This window comes from Chlamydotis macqueenii, chromosome 5 (genome assembly GCF_036417535.1).
Source record: "Chlamydotis macqueenii isolate bChlMac1 chromosome 5, bChlMac1.mat, whole genome shotgun sequence".
NCBI lineage: Eukaryota > Metazoa > Chordata > Aves > Otidiformes > Otididae > Chlamydotis > Chlamydotis macqueenii.
The window spans coordinates 9,125,159-9,136,488 of record NC_141560.1 but is presented as its reverse complement, the minus strand read 5'-3'; positions in this window follow the sequence as shown (position 1 = coordinate 9,136,488).

The window sequence follows — 11,330 nt, the reverse complement described above, 5'->3', positions numbered from 1 at the left end:
CTGTAATTGCCCAACAAGTGACATTTTTTTCTGTGACGTTAAACATTTTACACTGTTCTTCTTGCAGCTACAAGTCTCTTTCTTTCCCTTTCCGAACACATACGTAAGAGAAATGTTATTCCTCGCTGTGAAGTGTTACAGTTAGGTAGCAGCTGTGATGCTATCAGCCAATATGTTGCTTTTAATGATCTCACTCATACATTATGAATGAGGAATTCGCAAGGCTGGAAAACATAGTGAACGTAGTCTTTAACTGTTCGGCTGCTAAAGAGCTTTATGCATGGGAGTTACATTCCCTCTGACTTTTCTCTTTGCAAGAACATCTTGGCATCACACTTGGTTTTAGATCAATGTAAAACAGAGATGTGGTCAAACTGCAAGCCGTGTTAACAGCTTTTCACAAGTTAAAAAAAAAATTCAGCCTTTAGATTCAGTCCACTTTGTTACACCCCAATAAAATTAACCTGTTAATTTCAAAGTAGTGTTTTTGCCTGTCAGTTCTCAGCTTGGCAGGAGACGTGTCGTGAGTTTTAATACGTGCATTTAGCAAATGGTGGTTCTTTGGGATGTGCTGCTTAGTTTGCAACCCTTTTTTGAGATGGTACCAGAAAAGAGCAGGCTAAGGGCTCCATGACTCCTCCGTCAGCCACTAGCTCTGTGTTATTTGGGGCTGGACTAGCCGTGCCAGGGATGTGGAAACACTCAGCCTGACCAGCAATGCCAGGCGGAGGCCGGTGGATGGGGCCCTGTCTGCATTTTGAGGAGCTGATGGCTCCACAGGGGCTCCTTGCCCCCATGCCTCTCCTCGGCTGGGTGCCACTTTGCCTGGCAAACAGGCATCGTCTCTTCTCGACGCTCAGGGGTTTGCGTTCACTCTCTTTTTCTTCTCCATCAGTTATTTCCCTCCTTGCCCTGGAGAACTGGGAGCTGACTGTAAAGCCGTCCCATAAGATTCTCCAGATAACTGCATCATTTGTTCTTTTTTCTTAGGCCAAAAGCACTGATATTTTAACCCACATCCCCCAGAGATGAGAATCAGCCGCAAACTTCTCTCAGGCAGCAGGAAACTGCTGCGACTTACGTTTTGTCCTTCCTGCCTTATCGCTGCAGGATGCGAAGAAGAGATTATTGACTTCTGCCTTGCCACAACCTCTTAGGTCCTTGAAAACTGTGACATCTGCACTCCCTCCAGCCAGGCTTCTGGTTCTGAGGCTCTTGGAGTGGTTGTTGCTAGCTGACCTACGCCACGTCCCACCACAACCACCCCTGTGCAGGAGCTCACCGTGAGCTCTGAGGACGGTCGGTAAATTACAAGCTGATGCCTCTTCTTCTTGCCTACAGGCTATTTTGCTACAACATAAATAATATTCCCAATTTTCTTAATGGAAACTAGTCTCTTTCTGTCCTTCCACTTTAATAGTTCACTAAATATATTGAGCTATATTCCCTTTCCTTCATTCAGGATTGCAACACTCCCCTTGCTCAGTGAAGGATTTGGAAGACTTTTACTTGTTTGTATTCATTGCATAACAAAGGCATTTGTATGTCCTCCAGTTTGGGGTCTACTGGGGTTGGAGAATAGGGGACACAGATCGTGTTCCCATGCTCCTCACACCATTCAACTAACAGCAGTGGAGGTGAACGTATCAGAGGAGGAAGAAAGGAAAAGTAGCTCCACTGAGGAAAGGAGATGCTTGGGAGACACTTCTGCAGTCTTTGAGCCTGAATTTTCTTTGTGTACTTGCCTAAAATCAAAGCAGGAATCACAGGGAGAAATGGTGCAGCTAGTGCTTCACCGGAAATGAAATTAGATAATAATTTCTCCTACTAATTTTAGGAAACTGTGACTCTAGATGCATTTCTGGATTATATTTATACGCAAATATTTTAATAAGGATGATATTCTGGAAGATGGATATTCACTGCCCTACTAAAAGAAAAAAAAAAGAATATTTACATCTGCTTCAGGAGACAATTCGTGTTTGGAGGGCAGCCAGAAGGAGAATCTCAGAAATGTTTATTTTGTCCCTTGTAGGTAGGTATGCTAAGCTGATCCTGTCTTCACAGCACGGCACACACTGAAGAAGAAGAAAAAAATAATGCAATCACCTTCCAGCAGGATTCCCTTGTTTTTAGCATAAGGATTACTGAAGATAGGATGGGAAACACAACGTGCAAAGGAAGAAGGGCAGAAAAACAGCCCACTGTTCCTCCTGGTGCTGCACATGCCTGCAGAACCTTCTCACGTACATCGTGTGAGCACATAGAATAATATACGGTATGGCTGGCTGCTTGCAAATGTCTGGGGAGTCTGCTCCACGGCTGATTTGCGCCAACTGCTCCATGGCAGTCACCAAATCTGCGCCTTTATCCTCTCAGATCTTGTCCCTCCCGAAGACACCTTGTGTCAGACCATGTCCTCCCTCCCCACTGGCCACTGGTACCAAGCCAGGCAGTGACCCTGCAGGGATGTACTCACCAGGTGTCTACCCCTTTGGGCACCCCATCTGCTACAGCCAATATCAGGTGGACATGGCGATCATGAGCTCCTCCATTGGTGGCCCTGATGCCAGGTGGGCTGGGATAGGGGCATCTGAGCTGGGTTTGTCTAGAGAAGTAGCTCCACATGGTGATGGGGCCACAGCACGGGCAGGCTTTGGGAGGGTGGACAGGTCCCCGCATCAAGTGGGTTCAGTCCTTGCATTGACACTGAGGAGCAAATAGAGATTGCTACACGGGGAGCATCTCCCATCCAAAGTTTCTGCTGAGGTCACCTCTGAAAGTCAGAGGATGCAAGTTTAGGGCTATGCCTTATGGTTCTTGGCCAGAACACCCACTCCATTCTCCTTCACACTCCTTGCAGACGCGTCGCCTTACAGCCAGTGGTAGTGATCCAAGGCTAGACGTGATAAACTGTGACCGTCCTCCTTGCTATTCCTCTTCACTCTTCTTCCCTTTTTTGTTAAATCCTTCTGCCTCCCACTTGCCACCTTGAGTGAGAAAATTATTAATTTGTTTATAAATTAATGTGCCTATACTTTGTTTTCCCATTCTTTGCTTCTGTATATTCTATGTCTCTACAACATCCAGGACTAAAACCATCTTTAATTAAGAGGCTGCTTCTTCTAATCCAAACTTTTGACACCTTAACCTGCATTTTTTCACCTTTTACTATTATAGTCAGATGCCTTCAAGGAGAGGCACTATGCTTTTAGGCACTATGCTAATATTTACATATCAGGAAAATGGCGGTGTTTAATTTCTTTTGAGGAAAATAAAATATTTTAAGATCTTTAAATGAAAGACACAGGACCTTTGTGTGCCACTACGTACCATCCCACCTACTGTCCCCTATGAGGCTGTGCAGTGTGGATCTCTTGGCCCTGCTGTGCAGACTCCTTTTAGTGTAATGACCTAATAAATTGATCAAGAAGCAAAAAGAAAAAAAAAAAAGAGTCTGCTGAAATTTTCTCATTACCAATAGATATCTTTGGGCTCTTCTGATGGCTGCAGCACATTGCAGTTCATCTAACTGCACTCTTTCTGCCATTTACTTATAGCATTATCTTATGTTTTCTTCTCCTTCACAGGGAAAATAAAATATTTTCTCAGGCTGACAGACAAGGATTCATGTTCTGCTTTTTCAGTAATTTGGAAAATGAAAATATACTGCTCATAGTTTTTCATATACTGGTCTGTTTTTTTCTAAACAGATCTATATTTTATCCTTTCATGTCAGAAGCGAGACAGATTAATGGCTTCTGGAATTTATCTCCAATGCTGATTTTGCTTCCAAAGTTTCGAGAGCGACGAGACGGATCTGCAGTCCTCTCTCCACTGGGAAAAGGAAGTGGCATCTGTTCCTGCTTTGTCCTCAGAGCTGCCAGCAATGGTGTCTGGATCGACCCTCCATCCTCTGCCAGCGCATGTAGTCAGCCAGCAACACAGGCCAGAGAGCCCTTTGCTGCTGATTTAAATGAGAATTGGCCTGGAAGTGCTCTAATATGTGGTAACCAGCCAACAGTCCCTCAGTTTACTGAGGGAACAAAAGAGTTTTAAATCATCTTTACTTTGCGTGTCTTTGGGACTTGTGCTAAGCAAAGCTTAGCTGGACTTAAAGACCTTGGCTTACTGCTCTGGCTGTTACTCTGATTTCTGTTGTGCTGGCCGTCCCCGTGTAAAGATGCACAGCAGGTGTGCACAGCTTGCGACTTTCTGTCCTAAACGGTATTAATAAGCTAAGCTTCACATGTGGCCATACTTCCTTACAAGTGAGCTACTTCTTCTGCCCGATCCCACTGCGAACTGGAAGGTGCGTGCTGCAATTCCTCAGTCCTTCTACCAACATTCTGATCAGCCTCAGGTTTCTGGATGACATTTTCCACAGCTTTCTGGAGGTCGCTAATCCAGAATGGTGATTTTCCAGTTACAGACAGCACAAGGTAAGCCAAAGAGACCCAGAGATAGCGAGGGAAGAGCCAGGACAGCTTTTCCAGAGCCCTCAGCCAGAGCACGAGGCTGCGTTGAGGGATGTGGGCAGGAGCAAAGGCTGCACTGGAGATGCTGTTGTGCCCTTGCCTCCCCACTGATTATGACAATATGCTACGGAAGCCAAATCAGATCAGCGTGGTATTTGCTTTAATGTGGTTTTCTATATGAACTCGAGCAGGAAGAACAGAACATTCGAGCTGCAGAAGAAGCCATTTGTACCAACTTTCTAATACAACAGATATCAAAGCCTCCCTCACTCCCACAGCAATTTCTGCATTTCCAAAGTTTGTCGCTGAGCCGGAGCGTATTTTGTAATCTGGACTTGATTTACACTCTTCAGATGATAGTGAATTCACAACCTCCTGAACTAAATTGTTCGAATTAACTCCAAGGTTAAGGATTTCTGCCTTATCCTTTATCTGAATTTATCTGACTTCAGCTTCCATCTGCAAAATCTTATTATGCAATTGTCAGTGAGATAAAGGTTTCCTCTCCATGCAGGTATACAGGGTAGCATTAATCTGCCCAGTTTTAGACAGCTGCAGTGCACATCTATATCTGCATTATTCGTCAGTGATCCTTGTATGCTGAAAGGAGAGAAATGGAGTCTAGCATGATGTGAATTACCTCCCTTAAAATAGATGTCCAGCACAGATCAGATTAAGTGCCCTGCAGAAGTGCCTCTTTCCTTCAGACTGGATGGCCAGCTCCATCAAAATTTAAGGGAGGTGAATCTTCACAGACTAGAAGTAGTCACCATTTAATCTACTGAAGCTATTGCTTAACCTACAGAAGAAAAATCTTACTATGAAACTGATAGGAATGCAAGGCATCAACAGTACTTCCTAGGAAGATTCAACCCTGTTCTTCACTCTGTATCTGCAAATGGTGGCTGGAAATTACTTTCATCTCACTGCAGAGAGTTGGTACCATGTCTATTTGTCACTTTGGTCCCATATCAGCTTTCAGGTTTATGCCTGTACAAATTACACTTGTTTCCAGCTTTCAGTGTTTCAGCGCTACCTGGAATTTATCTTGCTTCCCCTCAAGTAGATTACATGGAAGAAAGAGCGTTGTTTTTTAAAACTGAGGAAACTAATAGGCTAATATTTCCTTTCTTTTATCTGATCTGATTTAGAAATTGCTTCTGCCTCAGCCATGGAAGTGAATAGGATATCAGGGTTATATCCAAAGAGAGTTCAAAGCCTGGTTTTTCACTGTATGGAGAAATGGGTTAAAATCAATAAGATTCAGCTTTAATTGATTTCCTATAGGGAAGAGTCTGCTCTATAATATCTGAAAGCCATTAGTCAATGTCTCTTTGAAGTATTAAATTTATTATGAAAACCCTGAAGATATTCTATTTTAAATCCATGGAAGCTTATGTGCTTACTGGATTATGGCTGTGTATTAAATATAACACTCACCATCTCATGGATCACAGCAGCATTTTCACACTGCTATCATTATTCTGAATCTCATCTTTCTCCTACACAATCACACCTATACCTATAAAATGTACTATAACATGCCTATCTGGCATTATGCCCACTTAATTATCATCTTAGGGATTATTATAATGGGAACATGGGGATCTCCTTTGAGAGTACAAGGCCTATGAAATAGCATCTCTTTATGCTTTAATGTTTAGGACCTTCCTTCAGATGCCCGAGGTGTCTGGCAAAGGATCCTGGGTTTGGGTGTTGTTGGTGGGTGGGTGGTTTTGCACTTGTCTATGTTTGTGTCTAGCCGTTGGATTTTCTGTCCCTGTGTTATGTTTATATTTACTGTGCCTCGCACAATAAACTGTTTGGTAGCTCTTCTTGGAGGTGTAGAATCATAGAATCGTTTAGGTTGGAAAAGACATTTAAGACCATTGAGTTCAACTGCACACTGGCCAGCTCCACCACTAAACCATGTCCCCAAGCACCACATCTACACGTCTTTTGAATCCCTCCAGGGATGGTGACCCCACCACTTCCCTGAGCAGCCTGTTCCAGTCCTTGACAACCCTTTTGGTGAATAATTTTTTCCTAATATCCAATCTAAAACTCCCTTGCTGCAACTCAAGGCCATTTCCTCTCATCCTGTCACTTGTTACTTGGGAGAAGAGACCAACACCCACCTTGCCACAATCTCCTTCCAGGTAGTTGTAGAGAGTGATAAGGTCTCTCCTCAGCCTCCTCTTCTCCAGGCTAAACAACTCCAGTTGTCTCAGCCGCTTCTCATAAGACTTGTGCTCCAGACCTTGCACCAGTTTTGTTGCTTTTCTCTGGACGCACTCCAGCACCTCAATGTCTTATAGTGAGGGGCCCAAAACTGAACACAGTATTCAAGGTGCGGCCTCACCAGTGCTGAGTACAGGGGGACAATCCCTTCCCTAGTCCTGCTGGCCACACTATTTCTGATTCAAGCCAGGATGCTCTTGGCCTTCTTGGCCACCTGGGCACACTCCCGGCTCATGTTCAGCCAACTGTCGACCAACACCCTCAGGTCCTTCTCTGCTGGGCAGCTTTCCAGCCACATGTAGTTAGTTTCTAAGGAGAAAAACGGTGTCACCATGTCCACACCTTTACAGGTCCAGCAGTGCTTGGACTTTGTCATGCCCAGCTCCATGCTGCCACAAGCCACAAGCCGGGCAAAAGTGTGGCTCGGTGCATGTCTCTCACCTACGTTTTTTCTATAGCACAAAGCAAATAGCATTTCAGTTTGTGACTGCAGGCTACATCTACTGATTAAATTCGCTGAGTGTAAGTAGTCCTGACAGCTCTGTCAGTGGGATGTTTTATGGGGCTTCAGCCAGCCTAGCATAGGAGATAACTGCTGGGATTTCTGCCCGGCACTTGTGCACCGCTGCTGACGTTGGATCCTTGCAGTCAGCATGTGCAAAGGGTCTGTCAGACAGCAGCACGCAGGCTGATGGAGATGGCAAGGATGGGCTGATACTGAAATTGTACCTTACTGAGGGGGGTGGACAGAAGGCAACACTTTGATGAGACCTGAGCATGCAGAGGAGGAAAATGGAGGGCATTAGGAGAGCTCCTTCTCAAGCACAATGGGCCCAGTTGTCAAAGACAGAGTTGGCATCGTGGGATCTGGGACGGAGTTGTGGCCCTTGGCTGTGCACCCTGGCTGTCCTGGGTGGGAGCTGTGCTCTGTCTCTCTTTGGCAGAAAGCCTGGGACAAGTGATCCAGTAAGAGCAAGGCTCACATATGGCCTTATTTCATCACATCTAGTCAGGATTTCTCTTGAAAGTAGAGAAGAAACTTTTGTAATAAATAAAAACATAGCATTTCAAAAGCTCCTACAGGGTAAATCTGCAAATATTTTTTCTACTGCTGATGAAACATGCCCAGGTCCATTAACAGAGAAAACAATTTATTCCCAAGAAATAAAACTACTGAATGATGAAATATTAATTTAGATGATGGGCTTTGTGTCAAATAGATTGCTTTTCTGTTTATGAACTAGAAAAAATAGGTTATTCTCTTTATCTTTTTAGAACTTCTTTAGCAACGTTATGAATTGTTAGGGATGGAGCTTTGACAGTTCTAATTCATGAGCTGGGGAATTAGTTTTTAATTCCTTTTCTTGCCTTAGTATCTTCAGTAAAACAGAGATTTCTCTCCTACCTTATTTATTTTTGGGGGGATGGGGTGAATGAAGTTATAGAGAATGTTCATAGCTATGCAGGAGTCTCAATGTGGAACGAGCAGGGCATGGTCAAGCATGCAAAGAGGGAATAAATTTTCTTTCTTTCTAATTTCCTTGCAATTTTTGCCCTGTGGAACATTTGAGCTAGAAGTAGTTTCCGTCAAAGTGTTAGAAATAGGGCGTTTCCCAGGTGAGTGTAAACTCCTGAGCACAATTTGCTCTCCCTCACTTCTGAGAGTGGAGCTTGCTCCGCGCCACAGGGAGCTGAGCTTGCCTGTGCATGCACTGCAGCATCGCGCAGTGCTAGGGCTGTACGGAATGTGATGCTCTCCGATGGGGTAGCGTTTGGGCTGATAAATCCAAAGTTATTATCTCTGGACTTGCAAGCCTTGAAAATTTCTCACCTCTAGTCTTCCACCTCTCTTTCAGATGTATTTTCTACTGATGTTTTTGAACTAGGGTGGAATTGGAGATACGTTGATGCTACTCCAGTGCCTGGAAAGGCAATGTGGCTGTACTAAGATCATGAAGCTAGGGAGTGGCACCACCAGAGGATGAGGCTGAAAACTTGGATCCTCAGGGTCAGATATGGAAAAATAAATCCCAGTGAAGGGATGCACCATGTCATTGGTGTCCTGGAGAACCAAGCTGTTTGATAAGGGAAAAACCTTCATAGCTGTATCTCCAATCCCAAAGGCCTCTTCGGATTGGTTTTGCTCATGCACCTAATATCTGTTCTTAATGAACAGGGAGCAGAAATGGCTGTTCTTCAGAAATAAAACCTGTCCCACAGAGAGCTCAGAAACTCTGCACGCTTCTGTACAAACCACTCCATACATTTCTGAGCTCGCAAGTGTCACGTAAGGAGGGAAAGGCAGGGGAGGGATGAGAAGGAATTTGACCCAAACAAAATGGGTTTGTTGTTCATTACTTGCTTTTGTTTAGAAGGTTGCAGTTCTCCAATCAGGAGAGAAGCAGCAGCACCCCTGAAAAGCGCCTGTAGCAATCACAACTTGGTGAAAAGTGCTTACAAAATCATAAAATGAAGAAAAAAGTGAACAAGGTCTAAAGCCTGGAGGTGTTATTCTTCCTCTTGGTTTACTGTTTGATGGAAGTTTTAGAAGTCCTTTCAGAACAAACAAAGTGATAATTTTCATTTTGGGAGTAATTTTTTTATTCTTTTAAAATTAAATTCAGGAAAATATTGAACTGAACTGTCACTTCAAAACGTAAAGGTCAACATGCTTCATTTTAAAAACACCGAAATGAACCATTATGTTTCTTTTCCTCTTTTGTTTGGATCAAAGGGCTCATTCTTGTAAGTAAAATGATTTTCATGTTCCAAACAAACAGATAATTTGACTGATACAAGAAATATTTTTAGTGATGCACTGTTTGCCTGAAAAAAAATCCTCTAGTGCGTAAATAAAAGCATTTTAATAGTGAGTAGAAGACAGGGCAATTTCCCACAGGTCAAGTAATTTTACATATGGACGTAGGCAGTGGTTGACTAGGGCAAACAACTAATTTCAATTTCCTCTGCAATTTCTTAGGAAAAAAGCAAGTTGTGTGATGAACTTAACAAGCATCATCCTATTATATAGGGCGCTTTAAAAACTGGTTTGCTGACTTAGCAAATATTTCTTCTTCTTTGCAAACTGAACCAGGGTATTTCCAGTAACTCTTTGGATTTGGACTATGCAATTCTTAAACATTATTAGAGGTTTCTGATCTTACTGTTTGTAAAGGCTTTGACAACAATGGAAAAGTCTAGAAATTATGAAATCTAGTGCTCATAATGGTAGCAGAAAAGTGGAGATGAAGTGTTTGGTGGTACTCAGCAAATGAGACACTCATTGCTGGGTACATATTTTTGACTCAAAAATACAGAATTGTCAAAATATGGATGCAAGTCTGAAAAGAAAACAGAGACTTGATGTGTCAGGGAACTGAAAATCTTTTCCATGAGAAAAATCAGCTTTCTCCATGCCTGGATGCTGTGGCAAGAGGGCATATATAAATATAATGCAAGAAAATAATGTATTGATTTTGCCATTAAATGTTATAATACACGCTCTGTTGTTCCAGGAAAGGTTAATTGTGTTGCCCAAAAGAGAAACATGCTATTATGTTCTAAACTATTCCTGAAAGTAATGAAAGTACATTTAAAAGGTATTACCCTAGGCTACAACAGAGTGTAGGAGAGGCTAACTGTTACCTTAACATACAACATGATGAGAAACAGGCATCAGCGCTTATTGGAGGGCCAAATGGGGTTTAAAAGAAAGTTTATTTGTTAATGTGCTAAAGGCATCACCAACACCCTCACTTGTCACCACCTCTGGTCTCCAGAATACCAGTTAGTTTCCTTCATTTCTCCCCCTCCTGTGAGCGGTAGTAGCAGTTAATGCAGAGTGAAGCAGATACTTTCAAGCAAATGAGGAATTTTGCAGTTCCTCTTGCCGTGGTGACTCACTGTTGCATGTCCATCTGTGCCCTTGATTAATCTTTGCTGCACCCTACGTTTGACTGCCCTGTGGTCATCTACTAGACAAGACACCTAGTCAAATAAATCCCCTGTTTGTACCTCATGGAGAGAAACAGGCACTTGTAGAAGGCAATTGATCAGAGCTTAGATGCCTGTTTTAGGACCAGATGAATCTCCTACTAGCAAAACCTCTTTCTCTTGACTAGAGTCCCAGCAGCAAGTTTAGAACAAGTAGCTCATTTTCAGACAGCTAAAGGTAGATGGCTTCACTTGAGACTAGGATGCTTGAATGTAGGTGTTTGTGTACAAACTATCTGCCTAAACTGCATTCATGGTCAGGCCAGCTGTGATCAATACCATCAGTAGAGCCAAGGAAGCTGAGCATGCACTGCTACAGGGTGAGTTGAATCCTTTTCCAGGCTTCTCTTACTGTAAAGACAAGCGTTGCAAGGTAAAACTGATCAATTATTGCATTTTAAACCAAAATTGGGATCTGAGTGATTCCTTGGTTTGTTAAAAACATATAATTAATCAACAATTAATGAACTATACATTCAGGCTCAATATTAGCAATACAATAAATAAGCCACAACAGGAGATGCATATACAAGGTTAATATACCGCTACAGACTTCTCAATGCTCCTCTATAACTAATCCCCCAATTCTAGTTTTGCAGGCTGTCCTGTTTCCGGCTA